The sequence below is a fragment of the Myotis nattereri genome, assembly GCF_964212035.1.
Source record: "Myotis nattereri genome assembly, chromosome: 3".
NCBI classification, from domain to species: domain Eukaryota; kingdom Metazoa; phylum Chordata; class Mammalia; order Chiroptera; family Vespertilionidae; genus Myotis; species Myotis nattereri.
The window spans coordinates 176,974,155-176,987,850 of NC_138077.1; the positions used below are offsets into that span (position 1 = coordinate 176,974,155).

A 13,696-nucleotide genomic window follows, 5' to 3' on the forward strand; every position below is an offset into this window, starting at 1 on the left:
GAAGAGCACTGTGATGCTGAATGACTGCTATTATGGTACAACCTCTCACAGTAGTAAAAGCTGCCATTGGCTTTGGAGTCTAAGTAATCTGGGTTGAAATCCAATTCCATTATCCAGTTTCCATGTCCTCTCCCATGTGGTTCCAGCCCAAATAATTCTTGAAATGAGAAAGAATATGTATTGCACAGACTAGTTGCTCAAAAATGCTAGCTCCCTTTCCTTTGCACATTCTCCCCTGCGCCTCCGTGGGGCAGTGATTCTCATCATTTCCATATACCTCTGTGCCCAGCACAGTGCCTGGCCCATTTTCACTCTGTAATTTTGCACATGTTGCCCCTTTCTCTCTCCCTTTTACCATCTTTCCAAAGCCCCAATTCAAACATCATTTACTTCAGGAAGCCTTTTTGGATCAAAATACTTGTACCTTTCTTCAGATCGACCAGTGTGCTTTGTTCGCACCTGGACGATCATAGTTGTCATGATTCTTTTTGCCTAGGTTCTCTTTGCACCCCAGAGAGGCCAGAGTGCTGTTAGAAGATGGAGATGTCTCCAAGGGGAGTGTGCCTGCCTTCTGACCCCAGGAGAACTCTGAGTCCCATGTTAGCAATCTCTGTATTTGTCTACATCTCTGTATTTGTCCCGCTAAGGAACCTGCACTTTGCAGATGCGGAACATATTTCTAAATACAGTAAGGTCATGTTGCCCTGATCTCACAGCCTGTAAATGGACAGAGCTGGGTTGCCATCCCTTGGTCAGCCTGGCAAGATGGGGCTAGAAAAGCAGATCAGAGCAAGACATGGACCGTTGCTGCAGAGCTCAACTCTTCCTGCAGCAAAAGTCTTCTGATGGTTGTGAATTGGAGTTTGTAGTCTTGGAATGTCATTACTTTTAATTAATTGCAACTGTATAATAATTATTACCAGTTATTATGTTATCCTGACAACCACAAAGGAAAAATAATTTAGGGCTATGATTTAATTGAGCTGAGGATTAGATTGAATATTTTCTTCAAGGGAGTGTTCAGCAACCAATTTTACCTGCCAGCATCCCCATTACACTGCAAACTCTATGAATTCAAGAACTTTTATCTTATTCACCACTCTCTTGTCAGCATAGCATTGCAATGTCTGCCATGGAGGAGGAGTTCAGAAGCTATTTTCAGAATAATGATTGAGCGCCGAAACCGGTTTGGCTCAGTGGATAGAGTGTCGGCCTGCGGACTGAAAGGTCCCAGGTTCGATTCTGGTCAAGGGTATGTACCTGGGTTGCGGGCACATCCCCAGTAGGAGATGTGCAGGAGGCGGCTGATCGATGTTTCTCTCCCATCGATGTTTCTAACTTTCTATCTCTCTCCCTTCCTCTCTGTAAAAAATCAATAAAATATATTTAAAAAAAGAAGAATGATTGAGGAATAAAAAAAATGAGTGAGTAAATGAATGCTATGAGCCAGTCCTTTGGTAAGGGCTTCTGATGGAAAGCATCTTGGAAGTCAGAAATCCTGAATTCAAATCTGTCACTCAGATGAATGGATCTTTAAAAAGAATATATATATATTCGTATATTCCAGCCTCTGCTTCTAACAAGGTGTCCCCCCCAAAAATGTATACATACTTTAACTGCTATAGCTCAATTTTGAAAATGAAATGTATTTTAATAAACACTGTCTTTATAATTATTCAGAGTGTGTATATACATTTTAGGGGGCACCCTATATATTGAAGCAGAGCATAGGACAGGGGGCACCAGTAGGTGGAGATGGGCGATGCTGGTCCAAGGGAACAAGGTTGCAGCTATGTGGACTGATAAAGCACAGAGACCCAATGCACAGCCTGAGGACCACAGTAATAATATTGTATTCAGTACTGGAAATTTGCAAGGGAATAGTCTTCACGTGCTTCCTAATACACACAATAAAGGTAAATGTGTGAGAAAATATGTAAATTAGCTTGACTATAGTAATCATTTCCCTTTTATGTCAAACTAGAGGCCCAGTGCATGAAATGCATGTACGGGTGCAGTCCCTAGGCCTGGCCAGTGATCAAAGTGCAAGTGTCTGGTGTGGAAGGGCAGGTTCCAGCTGACCTCTGGGCCCTGGGCAGCATCTGGGCCCCCAACCCTCAGCACCTGGGAGCTGGGCAGCAGCCCCCCCCCCCCCAACCACTGCCATTGGTCACTGTCTGTGGGTGATAGGTGGGGCAATTGGGCCCGCTCACACCTGCCTTGGCCTGACACTGCCTGCTCACCTGCTCCACTATCCCGCCACAGTCTTGCTCTCATTGGGGCCTGTCGGGGCCAGCAGCACCTCCACTGCCACCTGCTGCCAGCGCCGCATCACTGACATGCACCATGTTCTGCACTGCCCCCTGGTGGTCAGTGCACATCATAGCCAGCGGTCGAACTCTCAGTCAAGGGAACAATTTGCATACTAGGCTTTTATTATATAGTATATGTATATCAAATCATCATGTTTTATACCTTAAATATATACAAATTTTATTTTTTAAAAAAATTCAAAACAAAATTCCTGTCACTGACACCCTGTGTGAGCTTAGAAAGGGCCCATGATCTCACTAGGCTTCAGTTCCCCATTTACGGAGAGAGTCCAGTGGACTGGCCCCTTTCACCGCAGCCCTCTGTGACTGGGCCCACCAGTTTCTGAATAACCCCAAGCCATGCTTGCCTGGGAGAAGCGATGCTCTAAGCACCAGCACTCAAAACCAGGCAAAGGGCTTCTTCTCCCAGCTCTGTTCAAGCACCTTTCGTGTTTAATGCATTACTAATTGGGGAAGATTTAGCATATTTAATTGTTTTGATTAAAAAATGCTTCAACAGTAGTAAACAAAAGTGGATGAAAGGAATTCACGGGCAGAAGCCAGATTAATTACTTAGGTGAGTGGTGGAGTGCTGCCGAGTTAAAGTGACGGGACTGGCTCATTAGTGGGGGCTGGAGGACGCGTGTGGAGTGCTTATGCTCAGGAGGGTCTGCAACAGCCTGCCACGTGCAGCTGGGAGAAGAGAATTCCAGCAGCTTGATTTGAAAAGCATGACTTGACTGCTAAGAATTACTTTCTGAGGGCCCCAAAGCCGGGTACCACTGAGGAGGGGCAGGTATGTGAGTTCATCATACAATGTGAGAGCTGGTGCCCTCGGGCTTCCAGCCCACATTTCTCATTTTTAGTTGTGATGTCCTACGTTCATGAGGGTTAATTATTTTGTGTAAGGTTGTACAGCTGAAAAATGCTGAGGCTGACATTCAAACTCAAGGCTGTCTTGTTCAGAAGCCTGTGGTATGTTCACTAATTCCAGTGATTGCATCAGACTGAAGAATTCTGCTGTCAGCCAGAACAATTCAGTAAGCACCTACTATGTACCAACCCAAGCACATTGTGTGTTGGGAAATGTAGACACGATGGGAACAAAACTAATAGGAATATGATGTGAATCTGAATAAATAAGGGCCTTGAGCAGCCAGCAGGTTAGGACAATCTATTAAATGAAGACTAATTTCTATCACTTGTGTCAGTGTAGTACCAGGGCTAGAAGAGGAATCTTCCAGGAGCCCAGGGGAGGCCAACCCAGAGCTGTCTACAGCGCGCCCATGGTAAGCTGGGGTCGGGGCAGAGGAGCTCAAATGTGGTTCCAAAATCCAAGACACAGAACCAGAGGGAGGGAAGCTGAGAGCAGGGGGGGCAGCGGGGAAAGGAGCAGAGAAAGGCCTAGAGGAACTGTTCAGCACTTGCCCAGATGGGTGTGTGGCATGGGTGGATTATGTTTATAGAACCAGGCAGTGCTGTCATGGCTCTGCCCCTGTCTCATCAGGCTGGACACCTGAGATGTCAGCTTTGGACTAGATCACACTGGCATTGGTTTTGGCTTTTGAAGGCAGTGAACTCTGGAGTTGATGGTTCCCAAGCCTGGCTACACAATGAAATCATCTGAGTGCTAATTAAAAATACAGATTCCTGGGCCCCACCTCTATCAATGGTGATTCTGTATTTCTGAGTCATCAGTGATCTGTATTTTAAAGATGATTTGGCATATTTAAAGATGATTCCTATGCAGTGCATCTTGGACCATATTTTGAGTCCCACAGTCCTACAGAGAACCTTTGATGGCCTGCTGGCCTCTGCCCTGCCTCAGCCAAAGCCTTTGTCAATGCTTGGATATGGACTCAACAGCCAGGCTTAGTGTATCACACCCAGAAGTAAAAACTAGGAAAAGCCAAAGATAACTCAGATAAAGAATCAGGATCCCAAAAACCCTCAGAAGAATGGATTGATAGGCAGACCAAACATAGCAAAATGAGATTCAGGTGGGAAAGCTGTTAATATCCTATGCTGGGGACAAAATACCAGTACAGAAGCTCAGTAAGGAATGGGCACAGCTTAGCAGGAGAACAAGAGAAAAGGCCATAGCTTTAGATGACTTCCAATTCAGTAGGGTAATGAAGCGAGGTGAAAATTATACTTAATGAAGTAAAGGAGGAGATAATCTCACTCTTTATGCAGGTTAGAGAAACTCAGAGCCTGGTGAACACTTCTGGGAGCCACACTTTTAAAAGGAAATTAGAAAAAGGACACTTGTTGGACATTATTCAGCCTTAAAAAAAGAAGGAAATGCTGCCATGTGTAACAACACATGGCTAAACTTTGAGGACATTATGTTAAGCGAAATAAGCCAGTCACAGGACAAATACTGCACGACTCTACTTAGAAGAGCTATATAAAATATTCAAACTCATGGAATCAGAGAGTAGAGTGGTCGTTGCCACAGGAGTTTCGGGGAGGTAGAATGAGGGGTTGCTAATCAATAGGCATAAAGTTTAAATTATGCAAGATTAGTAAACACTAGAGATGTGTGCAACGTTGTCCCTGTAATTAGCAATAATGTAGTGGGAGTTTAAATTTTTGTTAATAAATAGAAATGGAGAATGATTGGAGAAGAATGAGCATAAGGATGATGAGAGTGAAGAAATTCAAAGTCATTTCATTTAGGTAATGTTTGAGGGGATGGGAGGTGTTGACCTGAACAAGGGAAGGAAAGACCTTCCTTTAAGAGAGATCCATAGACCTGACCCAACTCTCCAGAGAACTGTCTTGAAGACAAGGAATTAGGCTTGTTTGTGTGGTCACAAGGGGAAGCAGGACCAAATTGCAGAAGTTGTGGAGAGATGGGTTTAGCCTCAACACAAGGTAAATTGTCATGGTCAGAGGCCAAGGAGACATGGTTTGAAGAACTGACCAGTGGTCTTTTAAGGTCTCCTCTAACGCCATGATTCTGCAACTTAAAGAACACCCCAGAACACCTGAAGAACATTTGAGACCGCTTTGCTAAGTACTTAATGATTTCTTTCTGTGTGCCAGACATCTGGAAAATAGAGGACTAAGGGGAGTGCTTGTTCTCAGTGAGCTCACAGCCAAGAATGGAGCAGGAGGCAAGTAAACAGGCAATTACTGCTCTGTGTGATGAGGACTTTGAAAGGAAGCAGCAGAGTCAGGACACCTTCCTTGGTGAAGGATACCAGAGGCAAATCTGAAAGGATGGGTAGGGATTGGCCAGACAAATTGAGGTAGGGAAACCGTGAGAAGGCCTTGGGTTCCCAGCAGCAAGATTCTGCTCAGAGAGGCCAGTATGACCTAAACTCAAAAGTGAAAAGAAGATGCAGATCAGTCAAGGGAGTACTAGGAGACCCTGGGTCACTTCCCACTCCCATTGGGTCCCCTGAGGAGCTGTTGTTGTGCTGGCCTGGCAGGCAGGAGCCCAGAGGACTGTTGCTGGCCACTGCGTCTACTGCTTATTTCCCTCCTGGTCTGGGCTGGGGTGTAGGCGTGGGGGTAGTCCTCATGCCTGCGTAGAGATGCTGCATTTGTGGGGCTCAGAGGCAGAACCAGGCAGCCTGACTTCTGAAGTAGAATGCAGCAAGTTTCTATGGTTCCTCAGATTGAAAGCATCAGGTTGGAAAACAGCAGGTGTAATGCATTATTTATTGCTTTGCAACAAACAAATGCCATTCTGGATGCTGTGATTTATCTGCTATGTTGCTTTGCTACATTGTTTGAGCCCAAAGACAGCCTTAGAATGGAAAAGAAGAATCATATGGTCTATTTCATGTCATAACACTGGGAAAGATGACTGTTTAGTCTGTGTTTGGATGGGCTGGGAAGCGTGAGCTAATTTACCTGCTCCCTCTGTGCTTCTGTTTATGCATGAAAGGCACACTTCTTCCCAACCAACTAGAAGTACAGTGGGGCCTTGACTTACGAGTTTAATTCGTTCCAAGACCTAGCTCGTTAAGAAGCTCGTTAACTCAAATTACTCTGTCAACTCAATGCAAAAAATTGGCCGAGAGACAGCTGGTATCTCAAAAAACTTATTAGTCAGGACACTCGCAAGTCAAGGATCCACTGTAATAGGACAAGCACCTCTGTGCCTTTGCATGTGCTGTTCCCTCTGACTACAGAGTTCCCATACCTCTCTCATTGAGTTGCTTCACTTAGCTCTAGAAAACCTTCCCTCACTCCTGAGGGCCCTATCTGTGCCCCCACAATATCCCTGTGTGTCCCCCATGTCTGAAGCTTCCCTCCAGCATAGTAGTTAGCATATCCTAGTAATTGTCAGTTTCTTGATCTGTTCCTCCAATTATACTGCAAAGTTATAAAGTCATCTCTTGGGCTTACCAGACTCAGCACAGAGCCTGGCATGTGACAAGCCTGCAAATGTGCTCAGGGATGGGCTGAGTCCCACCTGTCCCAACAACGTCTCTCAGATGTTTGGGAGTCATGGGTCTTCTTTTGGCTGACAATACAAATCACATCTTTGTAACATCTCACGCTTGATTAAGAGTTGGTATTTTATAGGAGTTAGTATTTCATTTTCATTGTCTCATTGAAACAACCTTATAGGGCTGGGAGGATTTACTCATTTTACAGGCTTATGGGTTACGAAAGGCAGTGGTTATGGGAGTTAAGATTGGGAACTCTGGAGTCAGAGTTGGAGTTGGGGTAAGTGACTAAAAGTCTTTGGGTCTCATTTTCTCCATTAGTAAGATAAGGGTGATAACAGTTTCTACATATGAGTTCCTAAGAACAGTGTCTGGCACAGTGAAGTATCAACAAATTTTAGCTATATTGTTAGATAACCTACCCAAGTTTCCATGTCTAAAAGTCTGAGAATAGGGGTTTGATGTCAAGTAGGCTACACCCGAACTCGGTGCACGTTCCATTTCATCACATTAGTGTACTCTGCAGAGGAATGCTCACCACGTGGCATAAATAGCCATAGCCTTACCAAGCCCCTCATCCATGACCACCTCATTCTGCAAAGCAGCTCAGAGATAGGGATCATGCTCCCAATGGACAGTGTTTAGGCTGCAATCTCAGGTCTCCCTCCTGCCTGACCAGGGGCCATCTTCATGGACTCTGGCCCTCCTACATGCTTTTGGTCATGACAAGAGGCAGTATAGCTGGGGGCCAGGCTCTCAGCTGGAGATGGCCTGAGCTGAAATTCACCATGCTTACTATATGGGCAAAATGTTTAACCTCTCTGTGCCACAGTTTTCTCATCTGTAAGATGGGCATTTTAATAGTGTCTACCTCATAGGGTTGTCGTGAGAGTTAAAAGAGTTAAGCTTCCCTGGCTGGTGTTGCTACGTGGTTAGAGTGTCAGCCTGTGGACCAAAGGGTCGTGGGTTCAATTCCCAGTCAAGGGCACATACCTGGGTTGCAGGTTCAATCCCCAGCCCTGGTCAGGGAGTGTGCAGGAGGCAACCAATCATGTGTCTCTTTCACATCAATGTTTCTCTCTCTCTTTCTCTCTCTCTCTCTTCCTCCTCCCTCCCCACACTCTCCCTTCCACTCTCTCTAAAAATCAATGAGAAAAATATCCTCAGGTAAGGAGTAACAAGAAATTATTAAATAAATAAAAGACTTAGGCCATGCTGAGGATAGTTCCGGGATCAGAATTAGCAATATGGTCAAGTCTTACTATTATTACTGTTGCTAGAAATGCTACAGCATGCATAGATTTGGCCGTCATTCCTAATCCTGAATCTGGAAAATTAGAGAACAAGGGAGTCTGAGGAGTTTGTAAAAACTAATTTTCTTAACGTTTCTACAGTATAAACTCTTAAACTATGAATGAGTAAAGATGGTCCAGGGAACACCCACATTTGATAAGTCTCATGTGCTAGGTAAAGCTTTTCCCTGTGTTATCTAATTTAATAGTTACATGTCACTCCACAAATAGGGACAAATATTCCCATTTTAGAGGTGAGTAAATAGAGACTTAGATAAAGTCACTTGCCAAAATAATTATACAAGGAAATAGTAGAACTTGGATTGGACCAAAGTCTGTATCCAAAGCCCATTTTCTCCATAACACATTGTATCACCTATGAGAGAGAGAGCTAAGGGTAGCGCTGGGAGTAATTCTGATATCATCTCACCTTCTCTCCTTTAAGGCTGAGGCTTTTTTCAGTGATCGAGGTGGGAATTCAAAATCAAGACAAAAGCAGAGGTATGGTACTGAGCGTCTCTCCATTCCATGTGTATGCAAATGACTTAAGGGGAGTGGGGACAGAGCCAAGACACCAGGAGCCTGTCAGTCAATCAATACCATCCATCACTGTGAAGCCTGGTTGTCATGGTAACTGGGGATAAAGCCTGGAGCCTGTTAGAATCTAGTGCCTGTCTGTTCAGGGTGGTAGGTTGGTTAGCACAGCAAAAGCCCTTCTGGGCCAGCTCAGACTGCATAGCCATAAATATAAGACCCTTCACATCAGGTGTCTGCTTACTCCACTCTCCAGTCTAGATCAGACTCTTTAAGAATCCAGCCCTGACTTTGCAGGAAAGCTCCAGAGAATGCTCAGCATATATGTGCTTGATTCTGAACCATTCCTGCTAGAAAAACACTGAGCCTTTACTGTGAGCAGCCTCAGCCTCTGGACCAAAACTCTGGGGACATACCATTCACAAGATGCGTGATGGAAACAGGCAGTTGCAATGGTGTGATACATAAAGCTGAATCCCTGTTCACTGTCTTCCAACTGGGGAGGCAGAAAGACTGCCTGGAAGAGTCCTATCTACATAGAAACCAAGGATAAGTAAGCATTAGCCAGGTGAAGAAGAGAGGGGCAGGGGAGGGGAACACAGTTCCAGGGGGAAGGAAGGACACATTCCTCTTTGTAAAACCTCAAAGAGAAAGTGAGTATGATTAAGTCAAAGAACCAGCAAGTAGCTCCATATAGGGAGCCCGATGATGAGCAATGGTGCTGGAGGGCTGGGAAGGGCCAGAGCATGCTCACTTGAGTGCTGGCCATCCTCTCCAGGGGCAAGGACCCTCCTCTTCTTAATGTTCACCTTTGCACAGCTCCAGCAGCTGGCCATTCTGCAACTTGTCATCCTCTCTGTGGCTCTTTAGAGGCCATCACTGACCTCATTGCCAGGCTACTGATACCATCCCTCTTCCTGCCATAACCTGGCCACAGGACTGCTCTCACTTATGCACTGGCCTCAGGGACCAGCCCTTCACAAGAGTCTGACCCTGGGCTGAACCTGGATACTTGTCTCCTGCTCCTTACCCTCACCCACTTGCTGCCTCAGCCACTTTATCATGAAACTCTGCTTAGAAAGCCCCAGGCCCCTTCTCTATCAGATAAGCTCATGCTCCTACTGATTTTAGAAGATCAGATTTGGATTTCTTTGGAGTCTAGAAAATGGGAAAGGAAGTTAGGTGGTTAATCCCTCCTTTGTGCCTCTACTGTATTTTCTAATCAAGCATTTATTCCATTGTATTATTCTTAGCTCCCAATTCACTGCACATTTCTCCAGGGCAGGGATCTGTGTGATTTTTCCCTGGGTCCCCAGAAAGCATAGGTTCTCAGTAGATATTTACTGGATGACTGGATGGGTGCACGGGCCAAGGGGTGGGTGAATGGAAATTAGATTCTGAAAAGGGTTTTTCTCAGAGATTGAGAGTTTCCTGCCTCCTACTTTGGGTAACAAGAAAATCTTCCTGAAAGGGAATTGTAAGCAAGCAACAGCAATTATATGTATACAAATGTGATGGAAAGTATGAGGAATTTGAAGGATTTAAATTATACATCTGCCCCACCCTGATTACTCTCTACACACAGCTTAATCACCTGGGCTGTTTTTGTCTCATTCTCATAAAGGAACAGGAAATACACAGTCCAGAAGCCCCCATTCCCCCATCCCCTGCCTCTGACAGACATCACTAATTGATCACAGTACTTTCTGGCTGAGCCCCTCTCTGGTGTCATAATCCTCAACTCAGCAGTCCCAGTAGCATTTGCCTGTTAAACCACCTGGTGTCCGTGGTTTAGACACTTTTTCTGGCCTGCAAGTCTTTGAGGTTCGCCTCCTTTAATTCCATGGGCTCCGGCACACCATCCTTTTTCCTGACTCTGTGACTATACCTAAGCTTCAGAATAGACTATCACAAGCTGGTCACCTTTACCTTTCACAGTTCTCCCATTACAATTCCCAACCAAGGGGTAAAAGTGACCCAAAACTATATTTAGGGATGAGTCTTGAGTGTAACACCACCTTAATTATTTTTAAAACCTGATTTAACCATTTTCAAAGCTATCACAAGCAGCTTAATGGGGTTTTTTTTAAAGAGAAAATAAGTGAAATAAAACACCCAGTTGTAGCACAAGAAGCATTGAACTGGAAATTAGAAATCCTCATTCCAAACCTCATTCTACTTCTAACCAGTGGTACCACCTTGGTCACGTTATTTCCCTCCTCAATGCCTCGTTTGCCTCATTGTGAAATGGGGACCACCACAAACACAGCTCCAAGCACTGCCAAGAGGCTCCAATGGGAGGATAGACCTGTGGAGACTCAGTATCTACCTGCCACAGAGTCAGAACTCAGGGAATGCTTGCTCTTTCATTCCGTGTGCATAAACTGTTTCATTGCATGAGACTTTCTATTCCTGTCTTGGCAGTTATTACTTACATCTGCCTCTAGCTTTCCCCCTTGCCTACCTTCCTGTGGTGGTTAACTTTATTTCTTTTATATTTTTTATTCCTTGCCCAAGAACATGCTTAGAGAAAGGAAGAGAGAGACAGAGAGAAACATTGATGTGAGAGAGAAACACTGATCGGTTGCTTTCCAGACATGGCCTGACTAGAAATAAAACCTGCAACCCATGTATGTGCCCTGACCAGGAATAAAACTGGCAACCTTGTGATGCACAGGATAGCACTCAACCAACAGAACCACTCCGGCCAGGCAGTAGTGGTTAATTTAATATATCAATTTGACTGGGCCATGAGTGTGTCCAGCTATTTGGTCAGACATTATCCTGAGTGTCTCTGTGAGGGTGTTTTTCGAATGAGATCAACATTTACGTCAGTAGACTGAGTAAAGCAGATTGTTCTCCCTAGTATGGTGGGCCTTATCCAATCAGGTGAAGTCCCAAATAAGAAAAAAAAAAAAAAAAAAAAGCAAAAAAAAAAGCTGACCCTTCCCTGAGTAAGAGAGGTCTTCCTGCCTGACTGCCTTCAAACTGGGACTATGACTTTCTCCTGCCTTGAAACAGGAACTGCAATGTGAGCTCTTCCTGGGTCTCAAGCCTGCTCACTGCAGATCTTGAGACTTGTCAGACTTCATAATTGTATGAGCCAATTTCTTTTTTTTTTCAATTTTTTAAAAATCTTTATTGTTGAACATATTGAATCTCAGAGGGAAGGCAGGAGTGCGTGAGTGGGTGGGAGGGAAGAGACCAACCAAAGATCTTCAATGTTTTTAACATGTTTTCTGTGCCAGGAACTGTGTCAGATGTTAGGGACGTAATTATAGATTTAAAAAGAAGACATAGTCCCTGACCCCATGATGATCACTACCTAGAAGTACTGACCTCTCACAGTCCTTTAAGCTAGCCAGTTTGGCCATTCATCGCCATGACTGATAGCTAAAAGGAAGATGCAGAAAGGGACATCTGTTGAATGTGAGCCAATTTCTTGTTGTAAATCTCTTTACATATATATATGTGCATCTCCTATTGTGCCTTTATATACATCTCCTATTGGTTCTCTGAAACCAATTAGAACCGCAACTATTAATGCATTTCCTCATGCCTTCCTTATGGCTATCAATGATTTTCCTTTATTTATTTACTTATTTATTTATAAACATACATTCTTATTGATTTCAGAGAGGAAGGGAGAAGGAGAGAAAGATAGAAACATCAATGATGAGAGAGATCATTGATCGGCTGCCTCCTGCACGCCCTCTATTGGGGATTGAGCCCACAACCTGGGCAGGTGCCCTTGACACGAATTAAATTCGGGACCCTTCAGTCCGCAGGCTGATGCTTTATCCACTGAGCCAAACCAATTAGGGCTGATTTTCCTTATTTTTAAGTGATTGAATACATGTCTGTAATCAGCACAGTGGGTTGAGACAGTGTTTTTAGTACTTTTTTGACTACTCCCAAAAGTGAGTAACATATTTTACATCGTGATCAAGCCCACACACATCCAACTAAAATAAGTTTCAATACTTGACTATATCGGTGTGACACACTCATATTTTCCATCCTATTATATCCTATTTCATTTTCGTATATGCTGGCCATGACCCACTAAATTTCTTTTACAATCTACTAATGGACTGTGGCCTGCAGTTTGGAAAATCCTAGGCATATATCTCTGAGACATTATAGCATGTTGGTTAAGATCACAGGTTCTTGAGTTTGAACCCTGGCTCCACCAATTAATAGCAATGTTTCTTAACATTGCTGAACTTCAGTCCTTCATTTTAAACTGGGGATCCTAGTATCTTCTTCACAGGTGTTTCCTGAGGATTAAATGAGATGGTGTATTTACAGTGCTTGATCCAATATCTGCCACATAGTAAAATGCTCAGTAAATGTTGACTGTCTTGCCACCATTCCTAGAGCCTAAGCCTCTGGTATATCATATCAGAATGAATGCTTCACCGTGTGGGAAAGTGTGTAAACTGATAAATACTTGGACAATACACAAACTCTACATTGCAAGACCTGGGTTCAGTACTAACTGAATCATGTTGAGCCATTTACTTAGGCTCTTTGGCCCTCAGCTATCTCTCTATAAAAGTGGTGAAAATAATATAATCCCTCATAAACTATTATGAAGATCATCTTGAATAACAGATGTGAATGCATTGTACTTTACCAATATTAGGAGTTACTATATATAAATATATTTTATTAAAACCAAATATTTCTGTTAACTCTAAGTACAATCAATAAAAAATAAATTTTTAATTCATTTTAGGTGGAACCAACTTTGTTGTCCATGTAAGAAATCATCCCTGACTCTAATCCAGGTGTTTATGATGAAGAGAAACTCCCTTACTTTCTATAAACTCTCAATGAGAGGAAATATGTTGGTGTCTAGACAGTACTTACTTGCCATGTTGGGTGTGCTTAATAAGTGTTTCTTGCATGAAAAGCTAAATGAATGAATGGATAAAGAAAGGGAAGGAAGAGGAAGAGAATGTAGATCTGTAATTAGCATAAACTTTAGAGCTGTTTTGTGTCCCTGTGGCCTTTTCTGCCCTGTGTGTGAGGTGGTAGACCAGTTGACTCAAGGACCCTAGCTGAAAGGTAACAGTTAATGACAGGCTGGATGCACTGTGCCCTCACTGGAAGGGTCGTTCCCAGGGTCACTGTTATCTGGCAG

At 43.8% G+C, this 13,696-nt stretch overlaps 1 protein-coding gene across 1 annotated transcript in view; it reads right to left on the reverse strand.

Moving 5' to 3' along the window:
- The window catches only part of C8A (complement C8 alpha chain), a gene marked incomplete at both ends in the record, with an annotated part of 59,769 nt that overhangs the window by 9,273 nt on the left and 36,800 nt on the right, over window positions 1–13,696 (reverse strand). The gene's annotated exons all lie outside the window — the stretch shown is intronic.